Below are 22,812 nucleotides of genomic sequence, written 5' to 3'. Positions count from 1 at the left end.
CAGCTGTGAGCAGCAGAGGTTGGCTGCAGGGCCTGGCCTGAGGCCAGTCCCAGCGGCCAACACCCCTAACCACCCAACCCCATGCTACACATGGCCTTTGACCATGTGCAGCTGGAGTTGGCAGCAGGGCATGTCTCTCTTGGTGTCTGAATAGGTGTGATATGGTGTCTCTAGGTGTGAGAGTGGGTGTGAGAATGTCTGGGTGTGGTAATGGGTGTGAGAGGGGTTATGTGGATGTGAGAGTGGGTGTGAGAGTGTCTGTCTGGGTGTGAGAGCAGGTGTAAAAGGGTGTCTCTGGATGTGACAGTGGGTGTGACAGTGTCTCTGTGAGTGGGAGTGTAGGTCGCTAAGTGCATGCGTGAGAGTCTGAGTGTGTCTGTAAGTAGGTGCATGAATGTCTGACTGGGTCTGTGAGTGGGTGCATGAGTGTCTAAGCGGTTCTGTGAGCGCGTGAGTCTGAGTGGGTCCGTGAGTGGGTGAATGAGTGTCTGAATGTGTCTGTGAATGGGTGCATGTCTGTATGGGTGTGACAATAGTGGTGTGACTGACTCTGCCACAAAGAAACCTCACCTGCCCTTTTATCCAACAAGAGTCCACATCTTCACATGAAATATCTACCCAAGTGGAGTTCTTTTTGTCTACCTGGGTAAATGTCCAGTATATATTCTACACTACAGCTGTGTAATGGAGCACAAGGAAATGTCACCAGTGACCTTGTGTGCGTTTGGCAATTTGATTGTTTCTCGTGCATATTTTTCCAGAATTCTGTAATAGCATGAATCCTCCTATGGCGAGGCAAAGAAGACGGCAAATACATAAATCTTCCTCTATCTACATGAAGTGCATCTTTGTTTTGTGGAGATGTTCTCATATTTCTCTTCATGAAGAATGCCCCATCAAAATCGGAGGGAAATGCACTGAGGGGCCTTTGGGAAGCTGTCCATCACCCTCTCAAAAAGATGGTGTGGGACAAGCGGGCACATCTTCCAGGTGATTTGCACATTTGCATACTCTTAGCAATTTAAAAGGAGAACCATGGTGGATGGGGGCTGCGTGAGCCTCCCTAAGCGAGTCAATTTTGGCCTCAGAACTCAATCCCCTGGGGCCTGGCCAACTCCTGAGAGTGCAGCATATGTTTGTGTTGGTGATTTATATTCTGGGGTTTGTGGTCAATCCCACCGATGGCACCAGCAGCCACAGCGCGCTGTTATGAGACCACAATTGTTTGCCAATTGATTATGGCTGCGGCTCCCGGCACCAGGACTTAAGATCTGAATTTGTGATGGCGTCATGAGGATACTTATCTTTGTGTGGTGTACTATACACAGAGAGACTGGAGGAACGTTAAACTCTCAAATGCGCCTTGATGACTAACATCGTGAAGAACTTTTGTCTCATGAAAGAAAGAAACTGGTTCTTAATAGATAAATCCTGGGAGCTGAGGCAGCCCGGTAACTGGATCTTTATTCAGTAAGTCCGGGGCTCAGGAGTGTGCAAATATGCCAAATGTCAATGAAATATGATAATTATCAGTGCATTAGTAAAGACTGGGAATAATTTAAGAAATTTGAACAAAATCATGCAACCCGGAAATGACACTACAGTAATAAACATTTGAAAATAAAAGCACTTAGCAGATTAATAACATTGTTATGTGGAAAATAAACATTTTAAAGGTTGCATGTGAAAAGGAAAAGCATTTACAGCACTATGCCAAGTAATTTATATTTAAAAGGAAGAGATTGTACTACAACTCCCAGAATGTTCTTGAAGAAGATAGAAATAGTGGAGTAAAACAAAAGGGCTGATCCAGTCTTGCAATCCACTTGAAGAAGACAGCTTGTGGAAACGCATCATGGAAAGAAATGAAAACAAAAAATGGCAATAAATTAAGCATATGTTTGTGTTGGTGATTTATATTCTTGGGTTTGTGGTCAATCCCACCGCTTGCACCAGCAGCCAGAGCGCGTTGCTATGAGACCACAATTGTTTGCCTATATATATATATATATACATATATATATATATATATATATATAGAGAGAGAGAGAGAGAGAGAGAGAGAGAGAGATCTCCAGTAACTATAACTTGTGCCCTAAGGTAACTATAGCTCATGCACCCACCATGCACAGTTTTTTTTGTCAAACATTTTACTGCAAATATTACATTGAAATTATCAGTGACGTTATCAAAGATGTCAAGAGTGCCGTAATTAGTGGGGTAATTAGCAGTGCCTGTGAGGTAGCAAGTTATAGTTACTTGAAATAACTCTAGCAATAACAGGTAAATTTATATGAATTTGTAAGTTTAAAATGTGATTCTGACTATAACATCCCTGTAACCTTTCTTTAAAAAAAAATATATTTCTTAAGTATAATGTCCTTGTAACCTTTTTTTTCAGTGAATTTCAATGTTTTTTTTTTAACGCAAAGTAATGTTCATTACTATATGTTTATCCAACCACTGCCACACAGCCTCTGGCCGTGTGCAGAGGTAGTTGCCCTCAGGGCCTGGGCTGTGGCCAAGCCCTGTACCCAACCCCCTATAACCACCCAACCTTGCATGGTGGCATTTGCCACAGGGCCTGGCCTGCGGCCAGCTTTGCGGCTAAGCCCTCTAACCACCCAACCCTGAGAGAGACAAAAGTGAGAGACTAAGATGGAGAGAGTGATTTAGGCCCTGATGAATGATATACTTAGAATGAGATATTTCCAGAAAAATGGAAAAGAAAAATGTTTTTGTCAGTTAAAAAGAAGGAGGTAGATAACCTTTCAGTATGGAACTTAAATATTTATAGTTGAAAAGAAACTAAAACAGGAAATGATCACAGACACACCTGGAGTAGAGCCCCCAAATTCCAGTGTGAGGGTCTGTGACCTTAACCATTGGGCCACAGATGAGTCCTTACTATGCTGTTTTGAGACATTCCTCTGACATTCAAACCACACATATGATAGTTAAGAAACTGTAATGTTCCATCACTAGGAAGGTTTCACAGTCAAAACACTAGTAAATAATAAAACACAGTACCAATCAATACTAAGATTTGAACCTTCAGCCTAATTAGTGACAGCACAAGACCTTGACCATTAGGCCAAAAGTGACTCTGTTTGACTCTGCATGCAAACGTAACTATAACATTCATACCAGATATCTTGCTAGTCTAACTCTTTGAAGTCATTGTATGGAGAGACCATTGCAATTACAATCTCTCTCTCTCCCATCCGTTTATGGGATTGAAGAGAGAGAGAGAAAGTGACAGGACTGGGGGGGGGGCCTCAAGGTCCCCACGGTCCTAGCCGGCTGCCCACGTCCTGCAGAAGCCAGAATTGTTCCTATAAGCAGGAAGCCGTTTTAAATAGCAGCTCCTACTGGTGAGAGCAATGTTTTCATTTGTTTCCCTGCACGCATATTTGCATGCAGGAAAACAGAGGAAAACCTCACTTTCTGCTACTGAGAGCTGTTTGACAGCATTCACTTGCAGAAACTGAAGTGTTTGCTCCGACTTGGCAGAGCTGTCAAAGCTCCTGCCAAGTCACAGCAAACAGCTATGTACCTGGGCTGGGCAACCCAGGACATAGTAGGAGCCGGCACTCAGGGTGGTGGTCTCCAGGGCCATCTATGGCTCCTCAAGGGGGGCTGTTCGCCCCCCCACCAATGTAAGTTAGCTTCAGGGAGGTAGTGGTCCCTGGGTCTGTGGGGGGGCCATGTGCCTCCCGCATTGCATTTGATTGGAGTCCCGGGAGGTGACAGTCCCCAGGGCTGCTGGGGAGGGTGGGTGGCCCCCACGCTTCCATTTACTTGGAAGCCCATGGGAGGAGGGTGGTTCGGGGGCTGCAGGGGAGCTGGGTGGCTCCTCCGCATCCATGTACTTAGAAGCCCTGGGGAGGGGGCAGTCCCTAGGGCTATGGGGAGCTGGGTGCCCCCATACAAAATTACTTTAGCCCTGAGTAGGTGGTGGTCTCTGGGGCTGCAGGGGGGAGGGCAGCCACCCACACTGATTTAGTGTATAGTCCCAGGGAGGTGGCAGTCCACAGGGCTACAGGGTGGCCGCATACCCCCGTATCTATTTAGTTTATATCACCGGGTAGGTGGCGGTCCACGGAGCTGTGGGGGGCCATGCGCCTCCATACACAATTACTTTAGACCTGAGGAGGTGGTGGCATTTCCTGGGCCTGCAGGGGGTACAAAGTGCCCCCACATTGATCTAGTATAAAGCCCCAGGGATGTAGCAGTCCCTGGGATTGCAGGTGGGCCATGCCCCCATGAAATGGCCTACCCAGGGGTCACACTGAAACAAGCGCAGAGCCTGCATTTGATTTTTTTTTTTAATAATTCAGCAGATCTTCTGCGTATCCAGCTGAAAATTTCTCAAAAAATCCTTTCTTGCTCAGGGGGTTGGGGGGGGGGGAATGAAGGTATCCCTATCCTTGCCCCTTTTCTGTTTTTTAATTTTGTTTCTGAAGCGACTGAAGCGGAGTCCCAAGCACTTCCTTGTTGCGTTGTTGGCAGCCAATCAGATCTCAGCATGGAACCTATATATACAAATTTGTTTTTTCTTTAATTTCTCAAAAATCACTGAATGGATTTACACCAAATAACAAAAAGGGTGCTTTCTGGACCAAGAGCTACCTTTCTGCTAAATTGGGTGTAATTCCATCCAGTGGTTCAGGCACTATTCCTGTCCTGTTCAAAATCCCCCCTCCTTTTTCTTGGCCCCCACTTTCTGGATCATCTCAAAACTGTCCAGACAGACGCTGTAGTGAGCATTGTATTTTCTTAGAACATTTTGTGAAGATTTATCAAACAGTGCCAAAGCACACACCATGAAGGTTCAGCAAAGATATTTTACTAAGCTTCAGGTTACAGGCAGCTAACACACAACAGCAATAAAGTCAGCATACTGTATCTGGTAGAAGAGCTGTCTGTCTGCATGACCCTAGAATGACTCCTCTGATCTTGATATGAGCTCTCTTCACCTCCCCCTACAACTGTCTTACATGTTCTAATGATGAAAGCCCATGATATGTCCACTTTTCTCATATAGTAATCTCTCTATCTCCATGGTTAAAGTTTAGCAGCATGTCCTTGTCACATTATTAGTCCCCTTCTTACACAATAACCTGCCCTGTTAATATGTTATTTTGGTTAGAGTTTAAGTAACATGCTAATATGTCTTTGTCAAGTACTCAACCATCCCCTTCTTGCCTAATTCATCATTCAATACAATTTCGTCAGAGAATGACCGATCTCCATAACCTTGATCGTTAGTTAATTTTATTGATTCACTCTACACAGAGGGAATAAAAAGAATGGGGTGGCATTGGGGCATACCTGTACCCCAAAGCTAGAACTGTCTTTCTGCAACAAAGGGCCTACAGCATCCCCCTTCCCCCTGGCAAGCGAGACAAAGGTTGGAGTCTTTTGGGTGTAGTTTTGGCATATGGATATGCAGAGAGTGGCCAAATCATAATTTACTTTGACTTGCAATGGTCAACATTTTCAGGCTCTGGGTCAGCCACAAACCAAGGAAATCTACCATTCCTAGGAATCTCTGGAACCTAGAGACCTAAGCAAATATGCTGGGTGTGTCTTAATGGATGCCACTATTTCACTCCTATTTAACCCAGATAATTCTAAAATGCCACACTTTCACTAAAATCACATATTTTCCTCTGAAGTATATGAGTGAAAGTTGTGGAATCAGTGGGGATCGACAAACATTGTTGCTTCCACACTTCTCAGAATAAAACCATGCCCCTTATGTGTCACTGACGGACAGAAATAAGACTGTCAGACTGTCTGCTATAAATGAGGTGGGTGGTCTGATGACCTTACTCCGATTACTCATGCACCAACAGGCCAGCAGAGTAAGGTTTCTGACAGCAGAGCCAACAAGGCTCTCCTGTTGGAAAAGTGATCATCCACCCAACTCAAAATAGAGAAGATGGACCTAGGGATTGAGGGGCATAGTAACCCATCTTATTTGTGACGGAGTACCATCCCCACCAAACTCTAAAGCAGGCCCAACATGTCAATGATAAAAACTGTGGCCTGTGTAATCTGTTAGACCTACCATCTGCACTGTGATTGTCCTGAAATTGTGGCTAATTCTTGGAGTAGATCGAACATTGACTCAGATAAGTGATTTCTATCACCCTTAGACAATTCTAACCATTTTCAGTCTTTGTGATCATTGCATTTCTTCTGATTTCGCGAATTTTGAGATTGTATTGACTTTAGTTATTTGCATTATTATTTGTTTGGGGGATTACCTAGTGCCTTTTCCATGGCTACTAGCCATTGAGCAGACATTGTGTTGTGACCTAACCAGATTTTGTTTATTGAGTTTGTAAGGGTATCTCCTCCACAGTGAATAACGCAGTTTCCAAAAGTATGCATCTGAGTGTGCTTCTGTGTGTGTGTGTGTGTGAGTGTGTGTGTGTGGGTGTGTGTGTCTGTGTATGGTTATTACCAGAGAAGATTAAGAATACTGGTACTTAAATTACTGTGTCAACTGTTTGTACAGGAACTTGAATTAGTCTTTAAGGCATCTTCAACTAAATGCATGTGGTTAACTAACTTTGTGTGGAGGCTAACAATAATTTGGGCAGTGAGACTGTTGTTAGGGCCTTTGTGTTATTTTGAACAGACTGACTGCTGCATTAGTTATGCTGGTGTGAGATTTATGGATTTTTGTACAGATTTCTTTATTTTACCTTTATCCTCTGCTATTTGTTCTATGTATTAGTTTAGAAAAACATATAAACACCAACATCATCTACATCATAATAAAACAGTACATTATTTTATCAACAATGATAGAAATTGGGTCTGTGGTTGACAGAGGTATGCACCCTGATCAAGCAGGAACCACAGTCCTAGTCAAGGTAAGTCACAAGCACACCCTAAATTAACCTGTGCTCACCCTCTGGTAGCTTGGCGCAAAGCATCAGGCTTAACTTAAGAGGCAATGTGTAAAGTGGCAATGTGTAAAGTATTTGTGCAACACTTCAAACAATAAAAAGGTGAAAACACCACAAAAGGGATACCACACTTGGGGAAACAAATAGAACCTGATTTAATAAATAAAACAATACCAAAATGACAAAAATCAAAGTGTAGTAAAACTTGAGTTAAGATTTTTTTTGTAATAAACTGTAAGATACAGCTTAGAAGCAAAAAGCAATAACCGGGGCTATCTGGCAATATTGTACTGGGACAAAGGCAAAAGTTCAGGCAGAGCATGATGGAGCATAGGCCAGTGACAGAGACCTCACATCCTCTGAATCAAAGTACATTAAAACAATAGTGCGGGAGTGTTGCGTTGGTTCTGAACCACCCTATGGAGCAGCTGTGTCGATTTTCCCCATGCATTGAGGAGATGTCTGCCAGTACCCCATGCAGAGGTGGCAATGTGTCTGAACTGAGATGCAAGGGAGTTCAGTGTGGGTGGCAACTGCGCTGAGGCAGAGGGGATGTGCTGATTCAGATGAGCGCAATGCAGGGATCTCGCGCCATGAAAGCATTGCAGTGCTGGTTCAGAAATCGATGCCCTGGTTTTATCCATGCAATGGGAGAAATGCACTGGTTCTTTCCATGTAACAGCAGAAATGCTGTAGTTGTGCTGGAGCAGCACCTGAAGATCTACTTTCAAGGGCCCAGGACTAGGGTGACAACACTTGGTAAGCCTGGCTCACAGCTGGCAGAGTCTAGTTGCAGTGTTCGGTTCGTTGGAAGTCTTTTATGTCCCTGAGACTTCAGTTCAGGAGACCAGTCAGCTGGGCCTTGGAGCCACTCTGTGTTCTGGGTTGGAGAGCTGCAAGTCCAGTACTTTTCACCCTGGTAAGAAGGGTTGCAGGTCAGTACAGCCAGGCAGCAGGTGTTCCAGAGCTGCAGTCCAGTTAAGTGGCAGTCCTTGTAGCAGCACAGCAGTCCTTCTTCCTGGCAGGGTATTTACAAGTCCAGAATTTTATTGAGTGTTAGGGTCTATGGTAGGGTCTGAGGCCCATTTCTTATACCCAGTAGTGACTTTGAAGTGGGGGAGACTTCAAAGAAGTCTTTGAAGGGCACAGAGGTCCTCCCTTACTGCCATGGTTCCAGACTCACTACAAGGGGATATGTAGTCCTTTGTGTGGGGACAGGACCCAGCCTATTCAGATATAATTGTGAGGCTGTGGCCAGCTTCTGCATCCCATCCTGTAAGGATGGCCCATCAGGGCCCATCAAGTCACACTTAAGCTCACATTGTGTGTGGCTGTTTAGAGGGAATACACAAAACAGAAAGACTATGCCCATTTTTGGGGCGATGGGGGCATTGCTATGCCCATTCTGGGAAATCCCCACTCTTACACTAAGAACAAAAATAGTCCCTGGTGTCTTGTGGGCTTTCTACTCCCTATGGGGGCAGAAAGACTGTGCCCACTTGAGTTTGGAGGGTGGGAGCGTTGGCATGCCACTTTTGGGTGGCCCATCCCTATGTACTAAAAAAGTAATCCCAGTTTGGAACCAGCCTTATGCAAACCAGTCTTGTCCCTGGACCGGAAACAACCATCCTAGGAGCGGTCTCAGTCTGGACTGTTCCCATGAGGAACAGGGTCAAGACTGATTTGCATATGGCTGGGTCCAATCTAGGGTGGCGTGGTGAGCAAAAAAACAATGGATTAAACCCAGATCTTTATGACTGCGGGTGAATGTTTGCATTGTTCAGCATTCTTTCCATTATCTGTTCTTTTTGCATTTGTCGCCCTATGTGGGAAGGGTATGCCCAGACGTGCGTCCCATGCACTCTACACCACTGTATGCAAGGTAGCCTAGCTGATGAAGGGTGAAACTCTGAAACTGGTCTTGGGATGCTTTTTTCTGGTCCAGGGAGGACCTGGCTTGGCAGTTCAGGCTGGACTGGTCCCACGAGGAACAAGGTCAAGACTGATTTGCATATGGCGGGGTCTGACCAGGGGTGGCGTGGTGAGCAAAAAAATGATGGATTAAACCCAGATCTTTGTGACTCAGGGTGAATGTTTGCATTGTTCAGCATTCCAACCATCATCTGTTCTTTTTGTATTTGTTGTCCCAAGTGGGAAAAGTATGCCCAGGCATGGTCCCGTGCTTACTGTGCCACTGGATTCAAGCTAGTCTAGCTGATGAAGGTTGATACTCTGAAACCAGTCCTAAGATGCTTGTTTCCGGGCCAGTGAGGACCTGGCTTGGCAGTTCGGGCTAGACTGATCCCATGAGGAACAGCGTCAAAACTGATTTGCTTTATGGCTCGGGCCAAACTGAGTGGCGTTGTGAGCAAAAAACCGATGGATTAAACCCAGATCTTTGTGACTGAGGGTGAATGTTTGCATTGTTCTGCATTCCATCCATCATCTGTTCTTTTTGCATTTGTCACCCCAAGTGGGAAGGGTATGCCCAGACGTGGGTCCTGTGCTCACTGCCCCACTGGGTTCAAGCTAGCCTAGCTGATGAAGGGTGATACTCTGAAACCGGTTTGGATGCTTGTTCAGGCTGGACTGTTCCCACGAGAAACAGGGTCAAGTCTGATTTGCATGTGGCTGGGTCCAAACTGGGGTGGCGTGGTGAGCAACAAAACAATGGATTAAACCCAGATCTTCGTGAATGGGGGTGACTGTTTGCATTGTTCAGCATTCCATCCATCACCTGTTCTTTTTGCATTCTTCTTTGAGTATATTAATACAACATCATTTAAAATCTGACTTCACCATAAGTTGTGATTTTAAATTGTGATTTGAGAGGCACCAAACTTGAAAACCTTGGGGGTCATTACAACCCTGGTGGACGGTGTTAAAGGTGCGGCAATACCGCAAACAGGCTGGCGGACAAAAAAAGGGAATTATGACCCTGGCGGAAACCGCCAACAAAGACAGCCACTTTAACACACTGCCCGCCACGGCGGTACAGACAAGCAGCGCGGTGGTCACCGCCAACAGACAGGCGTAAGACAATGTACCGCCCATAGTATCACAACCTACCAATCCGCCACCTTTTCAGGGGCGGATTCACCGTGGATAAAAACACGGCGGAAACTGTTACTGCAATGGGAAAACGCTCACCTGAACACATCGCACGAGGAAGGAGGACTCCATGGAGCTGGAATTCCACATTCTACTGACCCATGTATTCCTACTCATCTATGAAGAGCAACGCCGGAGCGGGGCGAAGACAACGGTGAGTACTGCACCTACGACATAGGGGAAGGGGGAGGCAAAAGTTAGGGGGACACACACCAAACACCCCCACCCTCGCATATTTCAACACACACACCAATGCATTTACAAAAATCACAGTAACAACCCACAATCCCCCCGGAAGAATGCAAAGACAAAACAAAATCAGTTCAAACATTGTAATGTATCAATATACTTGTTTCAAAAATATACAGATATATTATAAAATCATTCAAAAATATATACAATACGAGAAGTAGTGCAGATATGCACATATCAATGTCTGTGCACCACTAGTCCAAAAATGCATGGGCGAGGCCCACAAAAGATACCTGTCCACAATCGGAGAGAACACTGCCGGGGCATCAGATAGAAATACTACAGGCACCTCAGGGGGAACGGAAGGGGGGGCACCTCAGCCGGATGAGTGCAAAGCCAGATCCACGACGGGGCTCCATGCCCATTGATGTATCCTGGGGAGTGCAAAGCCACAGGCTCTCAAGTCTCTATAGTGGGTGGGTTGCCCACTGTACCATCCTGGGGAGTGCAAAGCCACAGTCTCTCAAGTCTCTACAGTGGGTGGTTTGCCCACTGTACCATCCTGGGGAGTGCAAAGCCACAGTCTCTCAAGTCTCTAAGTGGGTGGTTTGCCCACTGTACCATCCTGGGGAGTGCAAAGCTACAGTCTCTCAAGTCTCTACAGTGGGTGGCTTGCCCACTGTACCATCATGGGGAGTGCAAAGCCACAGTCTCTCAAGTCTCTACAGTGGGTGGTTTGCCCACTGTACCATCCTGGGGAGTGCAAAGCCACAGTTTCTCAAGTCTCTACAGTGGGTGGTTTGCCCACTGTACCATCCTGGGGAGTGCAAAGCCACAGTCTCTCAAGTCTCTACAGTGGGTGGGTTGCCCACTGTACCATCCTGGGGAGTGCAAAGCCACAGTTTCGCAAGTAGATAACAGCCTCCACTGGCTCTGGAGGGGGACTGGTGCCCAGGCTGGATTAGTCTCCCCGTGGAAGTTCCTGTCCCGTCTCTGTCCCAGCTGCACATGGGATGACGATGCTTGATGTGGCGGTCTTTTCATTCTTCCCCGGTGCATGCCCTGTTCAGTGGTGCTTTGCCATGGCGGTTCAGGACTGTTCAGCGGTGCTTTGCCATGGGGGTCTCTGGACTGTTCAGCGGTGCTTTGCCATGGCAGTCTCTGGACTGTTCAGCGGTGCTTTGCCATGGCGGGCTCTGGACTGTTTAGCGGTGCTTTGCCATGGCGGTCTCTGGACTGTTCAGCGGTGCTTTGCCATGGCGGTTCAGGACTGTTCAGCGGTGCTTTGCTATGGCGGTTCAGGACTGTTCAGCGGTGCTTTGCCATGGCGGTCTCTGGACTGTTCAGCAGTGCTTTGCCATGGCGGTCTCTGGACTGTTCAGCGGTGCTTTCCCATGGCGGTCTCTGGACTGTTCAGCTGTGCTTTGCCATGGCGGTCTCTGGACTGTTCAGCGGTGCTTTGCCATGGCGGTTCAGGACTGTTCAGCGGTGCTTTGCCATGGTGGTTCAGGACTGTTCAGCGGTGCTTTGCCATGGCGATTCAGGACTGTTCAGCTGTGCTTTGCCATGGCGGTTCTGGAATGGGCATTGGTGTGTGGCATGACGTTCCCTGGACTGGGCATTGGTGTGTGGCATGACGTTCCCTGGATTGGGCATTGGTGTGTGGCATGACGTTCTGTCATTGCCCAGCGGGGCTGTGGCAGCCGGGGCCCTCCTGGGCACTGACTCCGGCGGTGGTATCCTGACCAGTGACGATACTTGGGCCCTCCTGGGCACTGACTCCGGCTGTGGTCTCCTGACCAGTGACGATACTTGGGCCCTCCTGGGCACTGACTCCGGCGGTGGTCTACTGACCAGTGGCGATACTTGGGCCCTCCTGGGCACTGACTCTGGCAGTGGCGGTGGTCTCCGGACCAGTGACGATACTTGGGCCCTCCTGGGCACTGGCTCTGGCGGTGGTCTCCTAACCAGTGACGATACTTGGGCCCTCCTGTGCACTGACTCTGGCGGTGGCGGTGGTCTCCGGACCAGTGACGATACTTGGGCCCTCCTGGGCAATGATTCTGGCGGTGGTCTCCGGACAGTGACGACGGTGCTAGCGGTGGCGTCCCGACCGCCGGGAAGGATGCCTCCCTTCTCCGCCGCGATGCTCACAACAGGCTGTGCAGACTTCCTCTGGCCCTTCCCCACCTTTGGAGGAGTCACAGCTGACTCTTCAATCCCCCTGGGACCCCTGTGAGTTGTTTTGCCTCCAGGAGTCTTCACAGGGTCCCGTCGGCCACTTTCCAATTTCAGAGCCTTTACAGGGGATGGGCTGCCAGTGCCTTGGCTCCGGGTCATACTGCCTGCCCTGGTGGCCGGTGCACTCCACACACCTTGAACAGGCACCACTGGTATTGGAGGCTTTTTGGCTGAGGTGCTAAGACGGGACTGATGAATTGGAGGGGGGAGGTGGGGGCAAAAAGGTCAACTTTACAGAGGGACAGTTTCTGATGAACACTGGGATGGGCTGTTTGAGGGGGACTGGGAGTGGAGGAAGAGGAGGTGGTTGTAGGAGGTGTCACTTTAGGTGTTTTGGGTGCAGGTACAGGTACTAGAGGCTGTCCTGAGGTGGATGGATGTTGGGTGTGTGGGTGCCCGCGTTTGTGTACTTTGGGAGGGGGCGTCACAGACACACTGGGAGAGGACACAGGGGACATGTAAATGGGAGTGGAGGTGGTGAGTGCAGGTGAGCGGGGTGTGGTGCTGGGTGTTCTGGTGCGAGTCCTGGTTCCTGTAGATGTAGTGCATGCAGGTGAGAGTGTAGACGACACTGGGAGGGAGGAGAGAGAAGAGGAGGAGGGGGGCACAGTGGAGGCAGTGGATGTTGCTGTGTCTGCATGTGGGTGATGCTTGGGTGTGTGCCTGTGGGTTGTGTGGTGCCTATGTTTTCCTGAGCTTCCCTTGTGTGTTGAGTTGTGTGCATGCTGGGCTGTAGGTGTGCTTGGGATGGGCTGGGGTACAGGGGATTGGGTCTGGGTGGAGGAGGTTGGAGGGGGGAGGCTAGACACTGGGACAATGGCTGCCATCAGTGCTGAGGCCAGAGATTGCAGGGTTCGCTGAAGGACAGACTGACCAGAATGAATGCCCTCCAGGAATGCATTACCATGTTGCAACTCCCTTTCTACACCCTGGATGGCATTCGCAATGGTAGACTGCCCAACAGTGTGTGACCTGAGGAGGTCAATGGCCTCCTCACTGAGGGCAGCAGGGGTGACTGGGGCAGGGCCTGAGGTGCCTGGGGCGAAGGTGATGCCCACCCTCCTGGGTGAGCGGGCACGGGGCGAACGCTGAGGGGCTGCTGGGAGGGCGGTGCTGGTAGGGGAGGTGGCGGCTGTACCTGTAGAAGTGGGGCGCACAGATGGTGCCGCCACCACAAGGGAGCTCCCATCGGCGGACGAGTCCGTGTCGCTGCTTGGTGATCCGGTGGCCGTCATGAAGCTCCCCTCGCCCTCCGTCCCACTGGTGCATTCTGAGTCCGTGGTGTGGCCCTCCATGGCCATGTGGGATGCAGCTCCCTCGTGCTCCGGTGCCACTGTACCTCCGCCTGATGATGCTGATGCACAAAAGAACAGGGAGACCACAAAAAGGGGGGGGAAGACAGAAGATAGACAGGTTGAGTGCATGGCATACCGCTACCGTTGGCGGACAATACAGACACAGCAGCCCCCTGCACTACGCCGTGCTCTTGGCCTCTGCAGATGCAATATCTGGGATCTGGCCTACATGGCTATGGTGGACATCTGCACACATGGATGCCACAGGGGTATGTATAGCTGTACTTTGCACTGTACTGCGGTGGGGTGGAGTGCCACATGGCCTGCAGTACGGAGGGGCCTAGTCTACGTTTTTCTGCCTGGCCTAGGTACAACCACAGGCCTCCTCCCCCACCCAGACCCCTCCACTGCGCGCAAAGTCAGCAGATTGAGAGTGTACTCACCCCCTTGTTTCTGCTGTGATGCCCTGAAGCGCCCATCCAACGCCGGGTATGCCACCGCCAGGATCCTGAACATCAGGGGGGTCATGGTGCGACGGGCACCCTTCCCACGTTGGGAGGCCATCCCCAGCTGAGCCTCCGCCATCTTCTTGCTCCAGCGGCGAATGTCCTCCCATCTTTTCCGGCAGTGGGTGCCCCGTCTCTGGTGGACAACCAGGGTCCGTACATCCTTGGCGATGGCACGCCAAATGTCCTTCTTCTGGTGGGCACTGACCTACATGACATGCACAAGGGAAGACGAGAAGTCATTACCAACTGCACCGTCGCGATGTGAGTGGCCCCCCTCCCTACTCTAGCCATGTGGCTCCATTCATTCACATGCATTAATGTTCCCTGAACTCTGCCCCCTTCCCTCTTACAACCAGCCCTCTCCACCCAGGCCTAGCCCATACAACGTGCTCCCTGTGTACTAACCTGTTGGTCTGGAGGACCGTAGAGTAGCGTGTATTGGGGGAGGACCCCGTCTACCAGTTTCTCCAACTCCTGAGCAGTGAAGGCAGGGGCCCTTTCCCCAGACGCAGCAGCCATTGTCTCTTCCAGACCGGGGTCACAGCAGCACTTGCAGTGTAGGTCCTCTCCTGTCGAAGATCAGGTATCTAGTGATTGAACAGATAGAAAATGGCGGTCACGTCCGCGGCGGTGACGTCCGCGGTGGTGCGTTTCATCACCACCGGCGCACCTGTTCATTGGCTCCTGGGACCCATAGGGTCCAATGTTAACCAATGCAGCATTGGGCCGCGGTCTACGCCCGCCTACCGCCACGGTGTGCAACGCCAACGCAGTTACCCCACAATCCCATTGTCCCAGTTTAGAGGTCAGGCAGCCCCCATTTCAGGGGCCCACATGGCTTCATTTACTTCTGCCTCACACATAGCTAGGCCTACACTCAACACACATACAGGAAGGGTTTTGTGTTTGGTGTCGTCTTCTGTGTAACTGTGGGTACATATCTTGAAAAAAATTAACTTGATCGTCGCTGTTGTCCTTCCCAGGCGCCGTCAGCTGGGACATTTGAGAAGATGGCGAATCCTCCGGTGTACCGACCGCTGGTGGACCTGTTGACAATGGAGGAGCGACATTAACTCGTCACCTACAGGTTTGACCATGCCACAATCCAGGAACTATGTACCCAGTTGGAGCCTGACCTGATGTCACCAATCCGCCATCCCACTGGAATTCCCCCTGACGTGCAGGTGCTGTCAGTGCTCCATTTCCTTGCAAGTGGGTCATTTCAGACAACAGTGGCCATGGCATCAGGGATGTCCCAGCCTATGTTTTCCAACGTATTGTCCAGAGTGTTGACTGCCCTGCTGAAACACGTAAGGAGATACATCATTTTCCCTGAGGTGGAAGATTTGGCTACAGTGAAAGGTGACTTCTATGCCCTTGGACATATCCCCAACGTCATAGGTGCCATTGATGGGACCCATGTAGCTCTGGTCCCCCCCCACAGGAGTGAACAGGTGTACAGGAACAGGAAGAGTTATAATTCCATGAATGTACAGATGCTATGTTTGGCAGACCAGTACATCTCCCAGGTTAATGCTATGTTCCCTGGCTCAGTGCATGACGCCTACATCCTGCGGAATAGCAGCATCCCTGATATGTTGGGTCAACTCCAGAGGCACTGTGTGTGGCTATTAGGGGACTCTGGTTACCCCAACCTGTCCTGGCTATTGACCCCAGTGAGGAATCCCAGGACCAGGGCAGAGGAACTCTACTATGAGGCCCATGGGCGGACTAGGAGGGTGATCGAACGCACCTTCGGACTCCTTAAGGCCAGGTTCAGGTGCCTCCATATGACAGGTGGTTCCCTATTCTACTCACCGAAGAAGGTGTGCCAGATCATCATCGCCTGTTCGATGCTTCACAATCTTGCTTTGCGATGCCAGGTGCCTTTTCTGCAGGAGGATGGTCCAGATGACGGTGTTGTGGCAGCTGTGGAGCCTGTGGAGCCTGTGGACAGTGATGAGGAGGAACCTGAGGAAGAAGACAACGACAACAGGGAGTCAGTCATACAGCAATATTTCCAGTGACACACAGGTGAGAACATTTTCATTTTTACCATTACATTCACTGTCACACGTCCTCCTCTATCCTGTGTGTAATTTCATGGGATTATTTGGTAACTGAGTTGTTTCTTTCCATTACGGTTTCACAGGTGTGGTTACCAACGTGTGTCATCTGCTTGCATCCTTCAAGGACTTGTGATGTGTGACATTGGTATGTTGCCTTTACATCTAACAACGCATTTTGACACTGTCATAGATATTACATTTTACCAAATCATAGACTGACTCCAGATTGTTTTTTGTTTCAAGGGTGTTTATTGAAGTGCTCAAAAATGGAGGGGGTTGTAAAATGGTGATGGGTGATGGCGGAGGATGTCCATGGCAGAGTCCAGTCTATTAGTCTCACAGGTGCACTGCCCATATGGGCATAGGAAGTGGAGCTGGGGAAGTTTAAGTATGGACAGGGTAACAAAGTGGGACAGTGGGGTGACAATCAGGGTGGTCTCATTTCCTGGTGGGGGTCTTGCCATCTTGCTCTGTCCTGTTCCTGGCTCTCAGGGACCGCTTGCCGTGGTTGTCCGTCTGCAGGGGGTGGGGTGCTGGTGTGGTGGTCCTGTGGCGGGGCATCCTGTCCGCTAGCGCCGGCAGAGGTGGTGGGCAGTTCATCATCCATGCTAGTGTCAGGGGCCCCTTGGAGTGCCACGGTGTCCCTCAAGGTCTGCTGTATGTCCTTCAGCACCCCTACGATGGTGCCCAAGGCGGAGCTGATGGTCCTGAGCTCCTCCCTGAACCCCAAATACTGGTCCTCCTGCAGGCGCGGGGTCTCCTGAAACTTGACCAGGACTGTCATCATCGTCTCCTGGGAGTGGTGGTATGCTCCAATGATGGAGGATAGGGCCTCGTGGAGAGTTGGTTCCCTTGGCCTGTCCGCCCCCTGTCGCACAGCAGCCCTCCCCTTTACCCTGTGTTCCTGTGCCTCCGTCCCCTGGACCGTGTGCCCACTACCACGTCCCCCAGGTCCCTGTTGTTGTTGGGGTGGTGGGTTATCCTGGGTTCCCTGTAGTGGTGGACACACCGCTGATTGACCTGTCCTGGGTAGGGAGGTTTGGGCCCGCTGGGTGGGTGCTGTGCTCGTGTTACAAGAGTGTGGAAGGTCAGTGTTGGGCTGTGCCTGTGCGACGGGAACCAACTGTCCCGAGGCCCACGATGGTCCGGGCTGGTCATCAGGCTCCAGTAGGGCAGAGCTGCTATCATCACTGTGGGCCTCTTCTGTGGGTGGAGTGGAGTTGTCTGATCCCTCCGGTGTGGTGACGGTCCTTCGTGATCCTGCAGGGGCATAAGAGCATGATTATTGCATGTGTTTGTGTGATGGTGTGCAATGGGTGGGTGTGCGTGTACCCCAGTGCAAGCATTCCTGTGTGGGGGCTTGTGTGATGCTGGTTAGGGGGTTGTTATGGGTATGTGCAGTGACCATGCTTTGGTGATGGGTGTCCATGCTTAGTTGTGTCATGCAGGGCTTGGTGTTGAGATGTGAAGTTTGTGTTATTAGTACATTAGTGAGGTGTTGTACTGATAGGGGAGGGTGTGAGGGTGGGGGTGTGTGATAGCATGCAGGTAGGGTGGGGGATATGATAGTTAAGATTTGACTTACCAGTGTCCATTCCTCCACCGACTCCTCCGAGGCCCTCAGGATGCATGATGGTCAAGACTTGCTCCTCCCATGTTGTTAGTTGTGGGGGAGGAGGTGGGGGTCCGCCGCCAGTCCGCTGAACCGCGATGTTGTGCCTGGAGACCGTTGAACGCACCTTCCCCCATAGGTTGTTCCACCTCTTCCTGATGTCCTCCCAATTTCTTGGGTGCTGTCCCACAGCGTTGACCCTGTCGACTATTCTTCGCCATAGCTCCATCTTCCTGGCTATGGATGTGTGCTGCACCTGTGAGCCAAATAGCTGTGGCTCTACCCGGACAATTTCCTCCACCATGACCCGGAGCTCCTCCTCGGAAAAGCGGGGGTGTCTTTGGCGTGCCATGGGGTGGTGTGTGTGATTTGTGGGGCGGTGTGAGTGTTGATGTGTGTGGTGATGTGTAGTGGTGTGTGGTGTTTTGTGCGTGGATGTTGTGTGGGTGATGGTGTTGTGTGCCTCTGTATGGTGGGGTTGTCTTTGCTGTGCTGTCTCTCTGGCCTTCGTCTAAATTTCTGGTCGTAGGGGTTTATGGGTGATGTGGGTGTGTGTTTTATATTGAATTGGGTGTGTGGGAGTGTTGTTGGTATGTGTATCAGGTGTTTGTATTTGGAATTGTCCAATGTGGTGGTGTTTTGGAGATGTGTGTGTATTTTGAGCGCGGCGGTGTGTACCGCCAATGGAATACCGCGGTTGAAAGACCGCCACGTGGATTCGTGGGTCGTAATAGCATGGGCGTGTTTCTGTTGGCGTGGAGGTGGAGCATTTGTTTTCGCCAGTTTAACACTGACCTTTGGTGTGGCGGAGTTGTGTGGGTGTCTGAATTTCGGCGGATTCTGAGATGTGTGTCATAATAGCTGTGGCGGGATTCCGCGGCCGCGGCGGTGTATTGGCGGTCTTCTGCACGACGGTAAGCGCCTTTTACCGCCAATGTTGTAATGACCCCCCTTATCTCTTCGGGACCGTGAAGTACACTTCTAAAATCTAATAAGGTAACTCTAGTGTTAACCTATGGAAGAGGTAGGCCTTTCAGTAGTGAAAGACGAAATTAAGAGTTTTTCACTACCAGGCCATGTAAAACCCAAAGGTACATGTCCAACTTTTTGAATACAGTGCGTCCTTCACTTGGCGCTGTCTAGGGCCTACCTTAGGGGTGACATGTTTCAAAAAGGAAGGCTTGGACATGGTAAAAGGATTATTTTGCCATGTTGACGCTGTAATTTAAAATGCACACAAAGGCTCTGCAGCGGCAGGCCTGAAACATGTGTAAAGGGCTACTTAAGTGGGTGGTACAATCAGTGCTGCAGGTCGACTAATAGCATTTAATTTACATTAATTTACAGGCCGTGGCCACACCTAGTATACTTTACTGGGAACTTTGTTGGTAAATAAAATAGTTAGATAGGCATCGAAAATACAAGCTGCCTGTCACCCTGTATGACACAACACATTTAAAGCACAGCCCCAAACACCATATGCAACACCCTTGGTTTTCTGTGCAGATACCCATGGAGTGTTTAATTTGAGCCACTACCAATTAATTGTCAACACCTGCACTAATGAAAGCCTGTCTCATGGTTTGTCTAATATAGAGATGAGAATAATTACAAGTCATTCTTATAGCTTTAGGGGTCTGTAACAGTTGCAACTGTCACTCTTGTAGGAGAATAATGGTTAGGAATTATGTTGGTACTGACTTTCGCAGCACTGCCACGGTCAACAGGTGGTGTCAGTTGCAGTGGCCTCCTGAAAAGGGCCCTGGCACTTATTATCTTTAGAAATTAGGCACTGTGCCATGCTCCCTCATATTCACTCAAACTGCATCTAAAGCAGCCCATCCATATGGGCAAAGGGGCCACGCCAAAACAACGGTCAGACTGACAGATACTCTTCTTGTTCAAGTCAGGCAGCCAAGAGCTAGACATGCATTAAATGTGTAGGATTCTGGCTGCCTCAGCTGAACTTTGCCAGGATTAGGATTTCACAGCCCTGTGGGTGTGTCCTCCTCTGCCTGGCAAAAGTGCCTTGAGGCCCTCCCCCTCATGATGAGGGGGAGCGTCACAGATTGCCTCGGACTGAGGCGCTTCAGTTTTAAGTCCCTGAGCGCCCCCTCAAGTGCTGATTGTGTTAATCAGTGATTCCTCATCACGGAGTTGGGTGGAATCAGCAATTCTCACTTAGGGCCAGATGTACGAAAGGATTTTACCCATTCTGTGTCTATTGGAAAAAGCTTTCGTGCATATGGCCCTTAATTCTATCCCCCTCTGTTACAAGGTAGGGACTGCTGCCTTCCATCACTGGCGGACCTAAGTTCAGCCAATGAGGGAATAGGGTGACCACCCGTCTGTAATTTTCATGGACTACCCGTAATTTCGCCCTGCCGACCATGATGAAAGGCTTAACAGACAGCATTTGCCCGTAATTTTAGCTTTTCACCTAAAGGACAAAATATAATTAGGACAGATCAGTTTTCCCAGCTGGACTGAAAGGCAAGGAGTCCCCTAAGCTCTGAGGGAGGGAGGGGTAGACAGATAAGAAAACGGCCTTCTTGCCAGGGTGTCTCCGTCCCTAAAGAAAGGCAAATTTGCACAGCTGGTAAATCTGCAAATGCAAAGGAGTTTGGAAACCTACATTGACTTTAATCAAAGGAGTCATTTGAAGCTTTCTGAAGATATTTTCTTTTAGAGAGGTACTGTAATGGTATTCCAAGGTGAGCTGTGGAGTGTGTGGTTTTAATGGACTGTTATAAAAAATGTTAGTACTAGGTATAAACTGTATATTATTCAAATCTTTTTTTATTTAACTGAAATGCATTTGCGCATTTTGTAACAGCCTATATTGTGATGTGTCTAATACATGTTTAAAATAAGGACTTACACATTTACAGTTCTTTCAGGGACCTCAGCACCTCATACTACTAACAAACATTGGCGAAGCAAATAGGTCTCATCTACGCAAGAATTATTGGCTTTGACAATGTGTTTCAGCCATGCTAAACACCAGAGTGGCTGCTGTTCAGCATGGTTAATAGTTAGTGGCATAGTGGTGTAGAGTGGAGTAGAGTGGCATAGGAGCAGTGGCGTAGAGCACAGTGGTGCAGAGTAGAGTGCAGTGGGGGACAGTGCAGTTGTTTGAAGTTCATTGGAAGAAGTGCAGTGGTTTAGAGTGGAGTGGTGTGGGGCAGAGTAGAGTGGCATAGAGTCTAGTGGAGTAGAGTGGTATACAATAGAGTGGCATTAATTGCAGTAGTGTAGAATGGTGCAGTGGCATAGAGTGCAGAGTAGACTTGCGTGGCATAGAGTGCAGTGGTGTAGAGTGGTGCAGTGTGGAATAGTGTAGAGTGGTGCAGTGCAGAGTAGAGTGCAGTGCTGTAGAGTGCAATGGCGTAGAGTGGAGTGATGCAGAGTGCAGTGGCAGAGAGTGCAGTGGCACAGAATGCAGTAATACAGAGTAGAGTGGTGTAGAGTACAGTGTCAGAGAGTGCAATGTTGCAGAGTAGAGTGTCAGTGCAGTGGTGTAGAGTGGAGTAGGGTGGCACAGAAAGCAGTGGTGCAGAGTACAGTTATGCAGAGTAGAGGGCAGTGGCCTACAGTGTGGTTGTTTAGAGTACATTGGCATAGAATGCAGTGGCATAGAGTGGATGGGGCAGAGTAGAGTGGCCAAGTGCAGTGGAGTAGAGTGGCATACAATAGTGTGGCAGAGCATGTAGTAGTGCAGAGTGGCACAGTGTCATAGAGTGCAGAGTAAACTTGCATGGAATAGCGTGCAGTGATGTAGAGTGGTGCAGAGTGGAGTAGTGTAGAGTGATGCAGAGCAGAGTATAGTGCTGTAGACTGCAGTAGCATAGAGTGGAGTGAAGCAGAGTAAAGAGGCATAGAGTGCAGTGGCATTGAGTGCAGTGGTGTAGAGTGCCTTAGTACAGAGTAAAGGGGTGTAGAGTACAGTGGCAGAGAGTGCAATGTTGCAGAGTAGAGTATTAATGCAGTGGTGGAGAGTGGTACAGAGAGCAGTGGCGTAGAGTACAACGGTGCAGAGTAAAGGGCAGCGGTGTACAGTGCAGTTGTTTAGAGTGTTTTTTAGAGTTGGGGAGCGACCCCTTAGCCAAGGGTCGCTCCCCTGGGGGGCACATTGTATTTAGACTATTTCTGCCCCCTTTGGGGGGCAGATCAGCCAATTTTTGTAAGGTCAATCTGCCCCCAAGAGGGGCAGAAACCACTAGGCACCAGGGATCTTTTTTTTGCGCCAATGTCACGCAAGGGGAGCGACCCCTTAGGCAAGGGTCGCTTCCTTGGGGGGGCAAATTTATTTTAGGCCGTTTTATTGTTACTGGGCTGATCTGCCCCCAGGGGGGCAGAGGCCTCTAGGCGCCAGGGATAATTTTTTTTTTTTGTTTTTTGTTTTGTTTTTTAGAGGTGGGGAGCGACCCCTTAGCCAAGGGTTGCTCCCCCTTGCGGGGGGCAAACTTATTTTAGGCCGTTTTATTGTTACTGGGCTGATCTGCCCCCGGGGGGGCAGAAGCCTCTAGGCGCCACGGATAAAATTGTTTGGGATTTTGTTTTTTTTGTTGTGTTTTTAGAGTTGTGGAGTGACCCCTTAGCCAAGAGTCGCTCCCTGGGGGGTGGGGGCAAATTTATTTTAGGCCATTTCTGGCCCCCCCGAGGGCAGATCGGCCTATTGTTATTAGGCCGATCTGGGGGGCAGAAGCCTCTAGGCGCCAGGGATCATTTTTTTTCTGCTTTGTTTTTTAGAGTTGGGGAGCGACCCTTTAGCCAAGGGTCGCTCCCCTGGGGGGCACATTGTATTAAGACTATTCCTGCCCCACTTGGGGGCAGATCGGCCAATTTTTGTTAGAT

The sequence above is a fragment of the Pleurodeles waltl genome, chromosome 10, assembly GCF_031143425.1.
Source record: "Pleurodeles waltl isolate 20211129_DDA chromosome 10, aPleWal1.hap1.20221129, whole genome shotgun sequence".
Classification (NCBI taxonomy): domain Eukaryota; kingdom Metazoa; phylum Chordata; class Amphibia; order Caudata; family Salamandridae; genus Pleurodeles; species Pleurodeles waltl.
The sequence above is the reverse complement of the archived record's forward strand: the minus strand, read 5'-3'. Positions refer to the sequence as shown.